A 17,504-nucleotide genomic window follows, 5' to 3' on the forward strand; every position below is an offset into this window, starting at 1 on the left:
AGTGAAAATAGTGATTTTGAGCCTAAGCTGCATTGATTTTTTGAAAAAGAGCCATGATAGGCTGATTCGCACAGGGAGACAACAATCCTAGAAGTAGGAAACTGTCATAAAGTTTTGGAAAATATTTATAAAGATAAATAGCTATGTGAAAATGATCCAGTCAAGTTTCAATTCTGCTATTGCCAATCTGTCTTCGAGCATCTCATCCCTCACTTGTTGGAAGAAAGTGATTGGACTGATCGGTGTCTTTGAGGTGTTGAATCTTGATGGTGAGTAGGCAGTTGAACGGTACATAGTTGTATGCTTCATTCCCTAACTTTTGCCCAGGCTGCCCTTTCAGGTTTTCAGCCTACCGGGATAGTATTTGTTTAGTCTCTAATTTTTGCCTGGACCGCCCTTTCGGGTTTTCAATCCACCGAGACGCTCATTTTTTGCCTAAGTTGCCCTTTCAGGTTTTCAACTTAGCGAGCTGTTTTTTTCTTTTTAAGCGAAGTATTTTTTGACTATGTCAGCATTCACAGGGTGTGGGAAATCCTCACCATCCATGGTGGTAATCAACATGGCTCCGCCGGAGAATATTTTCTTGATTATGAATGGTCCCTCGTAGGTGGGAGTCCATTTGCCTCTGGGATCACCTTGTGGTAAGATGATGCGTTTGACAACCAAGCCACCAGTTTGGTATGCTTGACTTTTGACTTTTTTGTTGAAGGCTTTGATCATACGCTTTTGGTATAGCTGACCATGACAAATAGCTGCGAGCCTTTTCTCATCAATCAAGTTTATCTGGTCCAACCGTGTTTGAATCCAATCGTCTTCGTCTAGATTGGCTTCTTTCATAATCCTTAGGGAAGGAATCTGAATTTCAATTGGAAGAACTGCCTCCATACCATAGACTAAGAAGAATGGAGTTGCCCTTGTTGAAGTACGCGTAGATGTGCGATAACCATGAAGAGCAAAAGGCAACATCTCATGCCAGTCTTTGTAGGTTACTATCATTTTTTGTATGATTTTCTTGATGTTCTTGTTGGCAGCTTCCACCGCGCCGTTCATCTTTGGTCGATATGGAGAAGAATTATGATGTTTGATCTTGAACTGTGTGCAAAGTTCAGTAATCATTCTGTTGTTTAGATTTGTGCCATTGTCCGTGATAATCCGTTCAGGGATGCCGTACCGACAAATGAGATTGTATTTGATGAACCGGGCCACCACATTCTTGGTAACAGAAGCAAATGAAGCTGCTTCTACCCACTTTGTGAAGTAGTCAATAGCGACCAGGATAAAGCGATGTCCGTTGGAGGCAGTAGGTTTGATTTCTCCAATCATATCAATACCCCACATTGCAAAAGGCCAAGGAGCCGTCAGGACGCTTAATGGAACTGGAGGTACATGTACTTTGTCAGCGTATATCTGGCATTTGTGACATGTTCGGGAGTGATGATGGCAGTCTGTTTCCATGGTAGACCAGTAATAACCTGCTCTCAGGATCTTTTTAGCCATTGTATGTCCACTGGAATGAGTACCGAAGGCACCATTGTGTATTTCTTCCATGATCTGTTCTGCTTCCTCCTTGTTTACACAGCGAAGTAAAGTCGAGTCATGGTTGCGTTTGTATAAGGTTCCATTGCTTAGAAAGAATTTGGCAGCAAATCTCCTTAGAAACTTTCTGTCGTTAATGGATGCCCCTTCAGGGTACTCCTGAGCTTCGAGATATCTTTTTACCTCATGGAACCATGGTTTTTCTTTTGTTCCCTCGGTATTGATCTCATTGCAATAGGATGGTTCATCTTGCCTGTAAATGGTGATAATAGGCGCCTCGTTGTCCCACCTGACTTTGAACATGGATGACATGGTAGCTAAAGCATCAGCTAGTTGATTTTCCTCGCGTGGGATGTGTTCGAAAGTGATTTCTTCGAAGTAAGGAATCAAACTCAGCACATATTCTTTGTAAGGAATTAGATTTGGGTGCTTCGTGTCCCATTCCCCTTTGACTTGGTAGATTACCAAGGCCGAGTCTCCGTAGACTTCTAGGAATTTGATTCTTAGATCGATTGCAGCTTTAAGACCCAGAATACATGCTTCGTATTCGGCTATATTGTTAGTGCAATTGAAGCATAATCTGGCAGTGAATGGTGTATAACCTCCTGCGGGGGAAATGATCACAGCTCCGATGCCATTGCCAAGTGCATTAGAAGCTCCGTCAAAAACCATAGTCCACCGGGATCCTGGCTCGGGTCCTTCTTCTGGTCCTGGTTGTTTGTAGTCATTGACTAGCATAATGTCTTTGTCTGGGAAGTCAAAGTTCAATGCTTGATAATCATCTACTGCTTGATGAGCCAGATGATCAGCTACCACACTTCCTTTGATTGCTTTTTGTGAAGTGTATTGAATGTCATATTCTGTTAAGATCATTTGCCATCTCGCTATTCTTCCAGAGAGAGCAGGTTTTTCGAACACGTACTTGATGGGATCCATCTTGGAGATTAGGAAAGTGGTGTGATTTAGCATGTACTGTCTTAGTCGGCGAGCCGCCCAAGCTAAGGCACAACAAGTTTTTTCGAGTAGTGAGTATCTTGTTTCACAATCGGCAAACTTTTTGCTAAGATAGTAGATTGCGTGCTCCTTTCGGCCGGATTCGTCATGTTGTCCTAGTACACACCCCATTGAGTCTTCTAACACAGTTAGGTACATTATCAGAGGTCTGCCTTCCACAGGTGGCAACAAGATTGGAGGTTTTTGGAGATATTCTTTGATTTTGTCAAAGGCTAACTGGTATTTGTCATTCCACCTTTCCACTTGATCTTTCTTCAACAGTTTGAAGATCGGCACACAAGTAGTAGTCATGTGGGCAATAAATCAGGCGATGTAATTTAGACGTCCCAAGAATCCTCTGACTTGTTTCTCGGTACGAGGTATAGGCATTTCTTGAATGGCTTTAACCTTGGCGGGATCAACCTCAATACCTTTGCTGCTGACGATGAAACCTAAGAGTTTGCCGGATCTTACTCCAAAGGTACACTTATTTGGGTTCAGTCGCAACTTGTATTTCTTGAGTCTGTCAAACAACTTGTGTAAATGACCCAAATGTTCTTCCTTGGTGTTGGATTTTGCAATCATGTCATCGACATACACCTCTATTTCTTGATGAATCATATCATGAAATAGCGCTACCATTGCACGTTGATAGGTTGCTCCTGCGTTTTTCAGACCAAAGGGCATTACTTTGTAATAAAAGGTTCCCTAGGGTGTTGTGAAGGTTGTTTTTTCCATGTCTTCGGGTGCCATCTTGATTTGATTGTACCCTGAGAATCCGTCCATAAAGGAGAATACCTTGCATTGTGCGGTATTGTCAACCAGTACATCGATGTATGGTAAAGGGAAATCATCTTTGGGGCTTGCCCGGTTCAGATCTCTGTAGTCCACGCACATTCTGACTTTCCCATCTTTTTTAGGTACAGGCACGATGTTAGCTATCCAAGGAGGATAACTTACAACTTTTAGGAATCCGACATTGAACTGTTTTTCAACCTCGTCTTTGATCTTTTTTGACATATCAGGCCTGCTCCTTCGTAGTTTCTGTTTGACTGGAGCGCTACCTTCTTTGATTGGCAGGCGATGAACTACAATGTCCGTGTCAAGGCCTGGCATATCCTCATAGGACCAGGCGAATATCTCGACGTAGTCTCGCAGCATTTGAATCAGTCTTTGCTTGATGCTGTGTTCTAAATCAGCCCCTATTTTGACTTCTTTCTTTTCTTCGTTGCTGCCCAAGTTGATGACCTCAATTGGCTCATCGTGAGGCTGTATGGCCTTGTCTTCTTGTTCTAGCAGCCTTGCAAGTTCTCTTGGCACTTCACAATCTTCCTCACTTTCGTCCTCAGTTTGGTAGATCGGACTTTCAAAGTTATGACGGGCAATAGCAGAATCGTTGTTGACTGGATCCAGAGTGTATGTAAATCTGCATGTTAGTTATGTGAGTGTGTGTGAAGAAAAAACATAGCTATTTGAAAGCGAAGAAAGAAAGAAAAAGGATCACAAAATTTAAATATGCAAGCGTCCCATGATTTTATTGAATGCACATGATCATGATATGATAAGCCCTTATAGAAGGACCAGCGTGCTAAGGCACACGGCTTTCAAGCTCATGGTTCGATTGTTCAGGAACCATTTTTATCTTTGCACAATATACACAAAGAGAACATGAAATGGCATTTACTCCTGGTCAAAGGAGATCACATCCTCAGCTTTCCAGTTGTTCAATCCACTGTTGTGAGCAGGGAGTATCCAGCTGTTCCAGTTGCAGTTGTCTTCTTCATCTTCCACAGCATTGATTTCATTAGTGGGAAAATGAGCTGGTGATCCTTCGGGATAAGGGATATACTCTGCTGGATACGAGAGCCCAGGCTGAGATATCTCTGTTGGCTGAGCGAGATGCTCGATAAGGCCGTCCCATGCAGTCGGGATGATGTTTTGAATAGAGACTTGTGCATCCTGATGAGGAGAGTATGCTGACAGAAAGCAACCCTCGTTATTTGGTATTTCCCTGGCTTTTTCAAGAGCGAAATTGTCATCGTACTGTTCATCCCATCCAGTTGGGACAATGTCCTCCATAGCAATTTGTGAGCTCGGAGGAGCGGAGTATTTCACCATATAGTCATATTTGCCGCTGGGTTCTCCTAGCGTGTCCCATACTTCTTTGGGTGGATTTTGATATTGCTCAGTGACGGGACTTGTGAAACTTTCGTCATTTCCAATTTGATCACCCCATCCAGTCGGGGTAATGTCTTCCATAGTAATATAAGAATTCTGAGGTGTGGTATACTGATAATTATACCTGCCATTTGGTTCTCCCACAGCATCCCACATTCCCATGGAAATGGGTGGAATCTCATCTGGATATGGCTGAATGATATGGTTCAAGAACACTCCTTCATCTTCAATAGCGTTTACTTCTTGGCTGACGAAGTGTGACATTAATCCTCCAGAACGAGGACCTTGACCATTCTTTTGATCTTCACTATTATAGCCCAGGCCTAGCTTGTCAGACTTGTAGGGTATATCGGGAAGTTGTCCCCATACTGTGCAATCACCCTGTTCAATCATGGCTTTGGCATCTTTGAGAGAAGCCATAGTTATAGTTGGAGTAGCAGGAATATGCTTGGTGGTAGAGACATCTGGGGAGACCACCTCAAATGATTGGCATGGAGTTTCGATGAATTCGTTCTCCAACTCAACATATTTGGAATTGCTTAGGTGACTAACCACATATTCCTCTTCGCCATAGACTGTGACAATCTTTCCTTTTACTGGATATTTTAACTTCTGATGCAGGGTAGAAGTTACAGCGTTTGCCTCATGTATCCAAGGACGTCCAAGTAAACAGGAGTAGGCTGGGTGAATTTCCATTACGTAAAAGATGGAATCGAAGATTTGAGAACCCACTCTGATTGGGAGATTCACTTTTCCGTATACCGTTCTGGTTGACCCGTCAAAGGCTCTTACCACAACATCACTTGGTTGTAACACAATTCCTTCGAAGTCAAGCTTTTCTAGTACTGTTTTCGGTAACACGTTCAAAGAAGAACCGTTATCTACTAGCACATGAGATAGAGTGGTGCCATTACATTCAATGGAGATATGTAGGGCTTTGTTGTGATTTTTCCCAACAGGGGTTAGATCCACATCAGAGAAACCGAGACCATTGCTCACGGTTAAATTGGCAACACAATTCTCAAATTGGTCGACGAAGATCTCTTGAGGCACATGCGCAGCTTTTAGGAACTTCATCAGAGCTTTGGCATGAGCTTCTGAATATTTTAGCAGAGATAGCATTGAGATTTTTGAAGCGGTGTGCCCCAGTTGCTCAACAATATTGTAATCACTCTTGCAGATGATTTTCAATATTTCCTCCATTTCTTGCTTTGATGGATCCTCAGCAGTGATCTCCACCGGGGTTTGAACTTGTTCAACTTATGGCTCTTTGCCTCGAGCGTTGTTATCTTGATTAGGAACTGGGACTCGGACTGGACCAGCAGCAACATTTGGAGAAATTTCTGGTGAAAAGATTCTTCCACTTCTCGTGATCTCGCTGGTACCCACAATATTACCCACAGTTGGAGTAGTTAACTTTGCGGCCTCTTCAGTCGAGGTACCCTGCTTAACTCCATGAACGTAAACATTAGTGTCGTATCCCCATGGGACAGCTTTGTCTGAGGAGTATGGAAATGGAGTTGGACTAGCAATGACTACTGATGCCACTTTGAGTGTAGCAGAAATTTTGAATGGAGCCTTGGCAGAGATTTTGAATGGTAAGCTGGAGATCACTGAGGCATCCTCTATTCTCATCCTGTTTGCAAAGACTTCGCACAGCACGTCCATAGAAGGGAGCCTCTCAAACATAATGATACGGCGATCCATCCACTTTTGAATTCCCATTCTTAGATTTTCACAACCATTGGGCAGGCAGGAGCAGTAAAAGCAGTCGGGGTCACACCCTGGAAAGTAACCAGATCGGATTAGCTTTCCTTTGACTTCGCAGAGTGGAGTTGATAATTCGTTCACATCATAGATGTAAACAGTGTCCAGGATAGCGTTGACAGTTTTGTCATGCTTTGGCATAGGTGCAGTGATGACATTTGGAGTTTCTGGAGGATCGAACTCAATTTCCCCTGCATCTATCATATATTGTATTTTATTTTTCAGGGCCCAGCAGTGATCTGCGTCATGTCCTGGACAGTTTGAGTGATAGGCACATGTCGCATCAGGGCGATAATTCGGAGAGGAAGTGTTGACATTCTTTGGAGGACCTTTTAATGTGATCAGATCTGCTTTTAGCAAGTGCTGCAATGCCTGAGAGATTGGCATGTTGATTCTGGTGAAATTTCTTCTTGGTGCATCTGGTCGATGCATATATTTTAGCTGTTGATCTTTTTGAGGTGCAGATGTGGAGATCAGAACTGCCCCTACAGATCATTTCTCCCGCTGATGGGCCTTTTTGTAGTACCAGAGGAGGAACCTATTTGAATTTTTCCATTTTGAATGCCACTTTCGACACGTTCTCCGGTCAGTATCAGGTCAGTGAAACCTGATGATGAGCTTCCCAGCAAATGGCTATAGAAAGGGCCAGTTAAAGTGCCCATGAACATGTCGACTAGTTCGCGATCAGATAAGGGTGGTTGAACCCTTCCAGCCATATCTCTCCACTTTTGTGCATATCCTTTGAAACTTTCTTTTGGTCCCATAGACATGCCCCTTAGTTGAGTACGGGTTGGCGCAAGATCAGCATTGTATTGGTACTGTTTGTAAAAGGCAGCAGCTAATTCTTCCCAAGTATGAACCTTAGTATTTTCCAGCTGGTAGTACCACTCGAGTTGTGTACCCGACAGACTTTCTTGGAAAAAGTGAATCCACAATTTGTTATCTGTTGTATGAGGTTGTATCTTCCTCACATAGGATCTCAGATGTAGTTTCGGGCAAGAAACTCCATCATATTTTGCAAAGACAGGAACTTTGAATTTTGGAGGGATAACCACATCCGAGATGAGCCCCAGATCATTGAAATCTAAGCCAGGTACTTTTTGTATCTCCATAGCTTTCATACGGTCTTCCAGCTTTGGGCATTTGTCATCATCCGGTTCGTCCCCAGAATGATCATCTTCTTCATTTGAAGAGAGAGAGGGTTTAGCAGAACCCTGGTTGCTTTGATTGTCTTCTTGTTCACCATCACCGACTGTTTCAGGGATCGGTGGCTTTTTGAACTTTTTGACTGGGATTTTGATCTTCCTTTTCAGGTGACTCACGCCTACAGATCCTTTGGGCTTCTTTTTCTTCTTGATTATCAGGGCTTTCAGTTCTTGTTGCCACTTGAACTTGGGCATTCTGTGCTTCGAGATTCTTGATGCTTGTCTCGGATTCCATCTCTTCTGACTGAAATAAATAGCGAGGAGATGAGAAATCTGTCATGAGAACCTGTTATGCAATGTGTATGACTGGATGCAATGTATATGTATGAAATGTATATGCAATGTATATGAATGCAATGTATGCAATGCATGAAATGAAATGTGCGTGCAATGTTTCAAGGATCTTAGAGTTTAGATTTGTTAAAGAAGAAACAAACGTTAGTTAATCAATTTATTCTTTTTTTCTTTGCCTCATTTGAGCTTACAAGACAGAAATAAAATAAATGATCCTTCAGGTCTCCCTTGGACGCTTTCTCTTTGCCCCCAGGAATGTGTTGATCTGCCGTTCTTCTTGAAGCTGTCCGGTGAGCTCCAATATCCTTCTCTCATAGTCCTGACAGTGTGCTTTGAAGGTGTCTCTTTCCTCTTTGAGTTGAACCCAAGATTTTTGCAACTCTTCTAGGTCAGTTGGCATATCCGGGTGCAGAATAACTTGAGGTTCGTATCCTTCGACCTCTGGTTCAATAGTCACAGGTAGAATAGCGGGATATGGCATAATGATTTTCTGAGCATGAGTGCGGACCCATCTGAGGTAAGGTTCCATAGGGATAGAATTCCATTGCCCCAAAGTTTTGCTTTCTATTCTATAGACACTGTCCCATGCATGTATGAACCTTCGTCGGTGTCTATGAGAATCATTCTCGTAATCAAACACAATGCCACGGATAATCATGTCATGAGGATCGTTGCTCCTTGCATATCCGAATTGGCGTAGAGCTAAAGAGGGATTGTAAGTGATGCCTCCTTTGATGCCGAGGAGTGTCACATTAGGGTACTCTCCACAATGATCAATGATAGTAATGTCTCTTTGAAAGAAGTTGTTCCACCGGATATCTGAATGAGACAAAGACATAATCCTGCGAGACCATTGCATTCTTTGTTCATTTCTCAACACTGATCGGGGAAGATGAAATGTAAACCACCTAGCCAGTAGCGGTATACAGCACATGAGAGTTCCTCGTTTCTTCATGGTACGAGTGTGTAGAGAATGTAGAATGTCTCCCAGCAATGTTGGTACCGGGTTACGGATTAGGAAAAGGTTGATGATGTGTACACTTATGAACTGGTCGGGATTAGGGAATAAAACCAACCCATAGATCAAAAGTGCCATAACTTCCTCAAAAGCTGGATAACTTTTGTTTTCTAGCAGTAGTCGAGCTTTTTCCAATAAGAACTTGGCAAGCAAACCCTTAACTCCACTCTTTGTTTCCCAATTGGACTCGATTTCTGATTTTCGCAGATGTAAAGCAGCAGCAATGACTTCAGGTTTTGGAATCTTTTCTAAACCAGTGAAAGGTAATTGATTTTGAACAGGCAATCCCATTAGTTCAGAGAATTCTTCCAAAGTAGGTACCAACTGGTAATCAGGAAAGGTAAAGCAATGATGTTCAGGGTCAAAGAACTGGAACAGGACCCGTATCATGTCTTCTTCAAATTTTGAGGTAACCAAATGGAGCAGGTGGCCATGCTTTTCGGTGAATTGAACATTCCTGGGGAATTCTGACACTAAGTCTTTTAGTTCAGATGGTACCGTTGAGATGTTGATTCGGATGTAATCTCGAGTGCCGGGAGCCATTACCTGCAAAAACAAAGGTAAACTCTTTGATCCTTGAAGTGTTTTGTGAGAAAATGATATGCTTATGATGCAAACATGTGGCACACAAAAACAAATCAAACAATAGCCTTAGGTTTAAAGGCTTGCATGGAGCTGATAGGTGATACCCTCCCCACTGAAGTTGAGTTGGTTAAAACCTGTCCTAGAATAGTATTCGAGTTCTATGATCCTTGGAAGTAACATCTCAATACGGCGCTCGAGCGGCCGATCAAAATATTCCTCGAGGATAACTAACTTCGATCAATTTCAAAGCTAGCCACTTAATAGGCCATAAGTCAAGTTCAACTAAAAAGGTTCTAAGACAAATTAGTGTTTAATGACATTTTGGAAGCCTAATATACTCCTTGATCGTTTTCAAGGGACATCAGTATAAAGCAAAGTATCGCACTAACGATGACTACCAGATCAACCGTATCGGTACATGCCGTACAGTTTCCTTGGTCTATTGTCATATACTTAAGGTAACTCGAGATTCGGGTTAGAATCTTTCACACAAGCAAAATACCCAAACAAACCTTTGAAAAATAGAGCAATCAAGTCAAACAATTGAAAACATCGAAGTAATTTATTCTCTTAAGGTAACCCCTTTTGAAAACATTTTGTTTTTGAAAGTATCTCCCCAGCAGAGTCGCCAGTTCTGTGGACCTCCGTTTTTTTCGGGCCATACCTCTGAGCGTGAGAGATACGTGAACTGACTCTTTTTTATCGCTTATGCTTTCGCATTTTTTTTGAAAATTCACAGAGTCGCCACCGACCTTTTATTTTATCCAATTAAGGAAAGGTTTATAAAAGAAACATAAAAAGACCTTTAAGAAATTCTGCGTAAGGGGGTAGGTTATACAAAGGGAAGGTGTTAGCACCCTTTGTATCCATGGTTATCCATGGGCTCTTAAGTTTGCTTAGCTCACTTGTTTTTCGATTACTTTTCAATTGCTTTAGAATGCTCATATGTGGTTTCAAATACCTTTGTAAATTGAATTTTGTAATGATCCTTGTGCGGATGTATACAAAAATGTTTGTTTATCTTTCGAAAGATGTTTTGAAAAGAACGTTAACTTTGTAATGATCCGTGTTTGGATGTATACAAAGTATTGTCTTTTTGGAAACAACAGTGTATGAGAATTTTGTTTGTTTTGATTTGAGCAAGCAAACTAGGAGGTCTACCCTGAGTTGTAAGGTCTTTATCCTTATTTCCTTTAAAAATCTATCCTTTCACCGGATACAAACAAAAGGTTCGATTTTGTACTCGAAACAGTAGAATTTTGACTTTGATTTTGAAAAGAATGAGAAGGGATTACCTTAAAAGGTGCAAGTGTGATTTGTGTTTGAATTCAGATATTTTATCTTTGAAGTTAGTGATCTAACGGTTCAATTTTATCTTTGACATACACGCAGTTTATATTTGCTGGAAATTAAAATGCGGAAATGTAAAGTGCGGAAAGTAAATCTACGCTATTACATCGATTGTGCAGGAAATGTAAACTAGCCTATTTACATGAATTTGACATCCTATACATTTATCTAGGAATTTTAAATTGCAGGAAAAATAAAAGGCATATTTTTGGATTTTTTATGATTGATTTTAATTAGAATTAATGCATGATTAATTAAATTAAAATGAAGAAAAAAAGATGAAAATATATTTAAACCTAGAAATTAAGTTTAAAATATGTACAAAATATTTGTCAATTAATTTTAAAACAAAACTAATTTTTTTGGAATTTTTGAAATTGATTTGAAATTGATTAAGCTAATTAATACATAATTATACAAATAATTATAAAAATAATTAAAACTCAAAGAGAAAATTATTCAAAATATGTACAAAATTAGTTTATAATATATAAACAATATTTTATATAAAGAATAATTTTTTTTATGATTTTTGATTGGTTAGAATAATTAAAAGAGAAAACATATAAATATATACTAATTAATTATGCAAAATATTGAAATTTTGAAGAAAAATAAATTATTTTTATTTCAGAAAATAATATATTATTTTAGAAGTCTAAAAATATTTTTTGTGTATTTTTTGGATTTTTAAAACTATTTTTAATTAATTTTGCAAAGAAATTAAAATAAAATAGAAAATAAAAGGATACTGATCAGATGTGGAAATTCATGAGGGAACATGGTAAGGATGAGTGTTCTGGAACGTTGGATGAGCTGGCAAGTGGATCAGAAGGTGATTAAAGTGGGGGACCATCGCACGTGGTACACCTGCAAAACACTGAATCCAATATCAGTTTAAAAAACACGCGCGCGCCCTCCAGCCAATCAGAGGACGCCACGCATCATCTTCTTCCTCAGGATGGGTCTTTTACACCTTTCAATTGCAGGTGGTGTAAAAACTCCAACCTTTTACACCTGTTGAAAATAACGAATGCAAGCAAACATTAATATAAATTTGGCGCGATGCCATGGTTCAATTCGTCTTGTTCATGCGAGTTTGAAGGTACTACTTAGAGTTCATAATTTTGCATGGATCGTAAAACCCCAAATTTAAAGGTTCGAACCCTAAAATGGTGATCCTTCGTATAGGCGTCCAAACTTCAATTAAGTTTCCAGAAACGATTAGGACCTCAAACCAAACACAAATATATGTCTACATCTTGCTAAACATGCATGGATTATGAGATATAAGTTAGTTTTAGTTTGAACAAACCGTGGCCTAGGTAGCTCGATTTATGAGGTTTCAGGACTTGGAAATGATTGAGATATGTTCAGTAATGCTTGAGGAAGGTGTTTAAGTGTTTAGTTTATATTGAAAATGTATTAAACTAAAAATTCGAATTTGAAATTTCTTTGAAAAGTTTAAGTGGTTACAAGCATGGTACAAGCATAAGAATGGCTCTGATTTCTGTCTCTCTGATTGTGAAGTGTTATAGCCTTTATATAGACTATGTTGTGCTTAGAATTGAAGCCAAGAAGCATCTAGTTGCCTTTGTGGAATTCTTGATTTTTTTATATTAAAAACCTTTGAATTATTGACCAAGTCTTCTTCTCTTCAATGCTCTTGCCTTGCTCTTCAATTCTCTGTAAAAAATCAGAGATTCCTTGGGTGAGTCATGCTTGGATTGTAAGCTACCCATTATCCTTCCATTTTTCCTTTTAATTTAATCTTAAAATAAGATAAAATTAAGCCAAAAATGGATAAAAATGGTATGGGCTTAGTCTTGGTCGTGGGAGGCCCATTATATTATGGAAATGATGTTTGAACCATGAAAACTTGGCCCATTTGGAAAAAATACATTTTTGAGCAATGTTGATTTCATGTATTTTCCCAAAATTTAGCCAACTTCAAAAAGGTGTAAATCCCTTAATTTTTGTCATATGAAGGAGTTCTTGCACTTTTTGGAAACCTCAAAGAGTCCTCTAACCAATGTCTTTGGTCTCATGTCAAAATGATTTTTGATGCTCCTTGTGTGTCCTTTTGAAAAAAGTGTCTTTTTGTTGACTTTGAAAATGACCTGTAATGTCTTTGGTCATATTTTTCAAATGGTGAATGCAATGACCATGGGATCAATTGCATTTGAAAGATAATTGAATTTCCTTCAAAATGATCTTTGGTTTGAATTTTTTGGATGAAGGATGAGAGAGTTATGACCAGTCAAAGTTGAGTTGACTTTTCAGGCAAAAACCCTAATTTTGAATCTTAGGGTTTTGTTGATTTTTGATCTTTCCTTGATGAATTATGATCATCCAATGATCAAATGATGAATCCTTTGACAAAATATGGACTTTGACAAAAAAATTCATTTTTGACTGTCTGTTGACTTTTTTGGTCAAACGGGTCGTCTGTTGACTGTTTGAGCTGCTGACGGTGCGTCTGAGTGAATTGAAGTTTGAAAATTTGTATGATGGTACTTTGAGATATATGGATGTGCATGAAATCCATTTGAGGTCTCAAAAGCTTGTTTCTCCTGTAAAAACAAGAAAACCCTAGTCAGGGACTGTTTGTGTAGGAGACAGTTAAGCGTACCTGATTTTTGTGCAGTGTTGAGTCTCTGCTAATCGCGTGATATTCATAAGACTTCTAGAACAAAAATCTTGGAATTTTGAATTGTGAAAGATTGATTTGATTGATGGTACAAAACACTGAGAATTGTATTGCCAGCAGTTTGGCTGTCAATTGACAGTACAGTCTGAGTTTCCTGATTCTGCGCCTGCAAAAAGATTTAACTCTGTACCAATTGTGTCAGTACTATTTATCTGTAAATAAATAAATAGCATGTGTGAAGTAATAAACAGTATTTGGCGTTTGCGTAAGAATAAATTCAACTGCAAGCCAAATTACTGTATAAGAAAAATTCTAAAAACTAAGTATTTCATATGTCAGGATATTTGTTGAAATAAAAATCCATGATTATATGAGACTCTTAATTTCCAGATTGGAGTTTTCTTGAAAAAAGATGCGGGCAAATTTTGGGGTATAACAATGAGTTATAACAGTTGCATCAGTATTCTCATATGTAGATTTCAAAAATTCTAAACAGCCTCTAATGCAGGAGAAAGAAACGATATTTGTAATCAGAGGTACGAGATTTTGGAAATCCTTTCTTATCACGATCATGAGCTCTATGGAGAAGAAAGCGTATATTCTGCACCATGAAAGATATTCAAGCGCTAGACCAATAAAGAACAGACAAAAGCTAATTCCACTGTCATTTCAATGCTTTGAGACATACAATCGGAGAGGATAGCCACTGATAAATGGAGTAGGTGAATCCTCCTGAATTAACTATCAGCCAGTTCCATGAGAGGAGCTTAGTTTCTTCGACAATCGATGAGAAAGAGATATCTTTGTTTTGAAAGATCTTCATGTTTCTAGGTTTCCAAATGCTCCATATGCATTCGAACCAAATTATGGGTTCCACCGATCCACATCCTCCTTCACAAAATGAATTGTCCAAACTTAATATCCCTCTCTTACATAGATTTTCTTTTAACAGGATTCGATTCTAGATGATTTTCCAAATAAACACCGCCATTTTAACGTAAATTTAGTTCAAAATAAAGTTTGGATCCTATGCAAAGTGTTACAAATCAGTTTTTATATGTCTAGATCCACTAATTTGGTAGTTAAGAACTCCTAAAATCATGCAGGAGCCAAGAAAATCACCTAGTATTCGTGCAAACACTACTTGGATGTGGCCTTCCAGGGACATCATGATGAGCGTCATGGCTCATGATGGGCTGCCGGTCATGACTTCCAATTATGAGTCTTGCCTTTTATGGTTTTGTGACGGGCCCCCCGACAGGTGGTCATAACGGGCGTCATCTTAGTTGACGGGTCGCTCTTTATTAGGGGTGTACATAGGTTGGATTGGATCGGGTTTGGCCTAACTTGTTACCCAATCCGTTCAAACTTCAATAGGTTGGGTTCATCGTCCAACCCGCTAATTCAAGGTCAAAACCGACCCGTTCATTTATGGGTTGGGTTCACAGATTGTGTTTCAACTAGAAAATAATTTTTTAATAATTTTTTTCAATTATAAAAAACTTAAAACATAATTCAATATAATTACATTCATTTCTAACACTCAAATGGGATGAAACACATCATATAATGTCTAATAAAATTCATCCACGAGACATAACATTGGATGACGATAAATAATTCTACAAGACACGTTTTTCTATAAAATAGTAAGTTGGAAATGATACAAAAGAAAATAAGAAACAATACTTAGACTTAGAATTCCGTAAACTCGTTGGTCTAATAGTAGTATCGGTGATGAATGAATTTTTTTTTGGCAAAATTAGGGTTAGTAAGATATTAATTTTATGTTTTTATTTAAAATAATTATAAAAATATAATAAATCACTAATGTCACATCAACAGGTTGGGTTAAAATTATACAATTTGTTACAGGTTGGGGGGTATACCCGTGAATGAACGGGTTTGGGTAATTTATGGGTTGGGTTGGTTTGGGTTAACGGGTTGTCCCGTACCCATGAACACTTGTACCCATCATGATAGTTGGAGATTGTATTTCTCGCTTGTTTTCCTCCTATTTTGTCCGCAGTTGATTTCAGATACTTAGGGCATGTAATGGCCAAGACTTCGTGCATGATGCTAAGTGTGAAGCGAGTTTCCAAGATCTTAAGAAGAGATTGACGTCAGCGCCAGTCTTAATTTTGCCATGTCCAAGTGAATCATTTGTGGTGTATTGTGACACATCTAAGTTGGGTTTAGGTAGTGTGCTTATGCAGAAAGGCCAAGTTATAACATATGCTTCTAGACAACTTAAGAATCATGAAATGAATTATCCTATCCATGATTTGGAATGAGCGGTAGTGGTTTTATGCGCTTAGGATTTGAAGGCATTATCTATATGGATTAATAGTCAAAGTTTTCAGCGATCATAAAAGGTTAAAGTATCTATTTGATCAAAATAAATTAAACATGAGACAGAGAAGGTGACTTGAATTTTTAAAAGATTATGATTTTGAATTGAGCTATCATCCAAGTAAAGCTAATGTAATTGCAGATGCTTTGAGTAGGAAGTAGTTGCATATATCTGCTTTAATAGTTAAAGAAATAGATTTGATTAAGCACTTTAGAGATATAAGTTTGGTGTGTGAGCTAACACTGAAAAGTGTGAATTTGGGTATGTTAAAGGTAACTAACACTACTATAAAAACACATTTTACCTCGGACGCAAAATGCATTTAACCTCGGCTGAAGAAGCGAGGTAACAAAGGGCATCATGAAAAGTATCAACTTTACCCCTCGATTTTTAAAAACCGAGGTGAAAATGCTTATGAACATGTGTTCAAACCCCACTTTCAACACTTTTAATATTTTCAAAACTAACGCATCAAACTTATGGGCTTATCAATAACACATAGGGGTAAGATTGATATTTTTTAAATTCATTACAAATTACAGAATATTTATAAGTTAATTGTTAACCCATAATATTACATTGTTTACATAGAATATTTCTGTAAATATATATAACAAATTTTGAATCTGGTTCATCGTCAATTGTCATGACTGTTGGTGAAGATCAGATGTTAGATAATCGTTTCATTGAAATGTCGAGGAAGATAAAAATGTTGGATGCTATATATATATATTTCAGATTGCTTTTGCATTAATTTGTTTCTAATGTAAAATAAGAAAAGAGTTAGTTAAATGAATGAATATATGATTATTGATGAACACCGTAAAAAATTGATTATTGAATAACACAAACCTTAAATACAATTTATTTTCAGCTATTGCAATCCTTCATAGAGAATTTTACTGAGTTTTTTACACTTCAAAGTTTTTATGTTATATGTTTCATTAACAATTATTGATATTTCGAATGCTTTTATAATAGATGTCTGTTAAGTTTCACGGGGATCACTAATGATTGTGTCTTGAGCGTTGATACTCATGAAATAGAGGACAATTAATTGGGAAAATCCCAAATTAATTTCCCATTTAAGTTGGAAAAATCCCAAATTAATTGATAATATCCAAATTAATTTCCCAATTAATTGGAAAAATCCATAAGATAACAAATATTCCGTAGGTACATCTACCGAACACTCTATTTTAAAACCCTTTCGTAGATGCATCTATAGAACTTGAGATTTTCCCAATTAATTGGGAAAATCCCAAGTTTCCCTTTCGTAGATGCATCTATAGAACTTGAGATTTTCCCAATTAATTGGGAAAATCCCAAGTTTCACTATGTTTTTAACGCTTCCGTAGATGCATCTACGGAAGGAGACAATTTTTTTGCAAAATAAGGGGAAAAAAAAGTTGGGTCAAATTGGAAAAAAAAAGCTCAAGAGATCCACTCAATATTTTAAAAATTAGATTGAATCGGTCGAATCAGAAATAGAAAAAAAATCGTTGGTTTGATTCTATATTCGAATTGGGTAAGCTATTGAATCAGTTGGAACAGATGAAATCCGAGAATCGGATT

The sequence above is a fragment of the Vicia villosa genome, linkage group LG5, assembly GCF_029867415.1.
Source record: "Vicia villosa cultivar HV-30 ecotype Madison, WI linkage group LG5, Vvil1.0, whole genome shotgun sequence".
Taxonomy (NCBI): domain Eukaryota; kingdom Viridiplantae; phylum Streptophyta; class Magnoliopsida; order Fabales; family Fabaceae; genus Vicia; species Vicia villosa.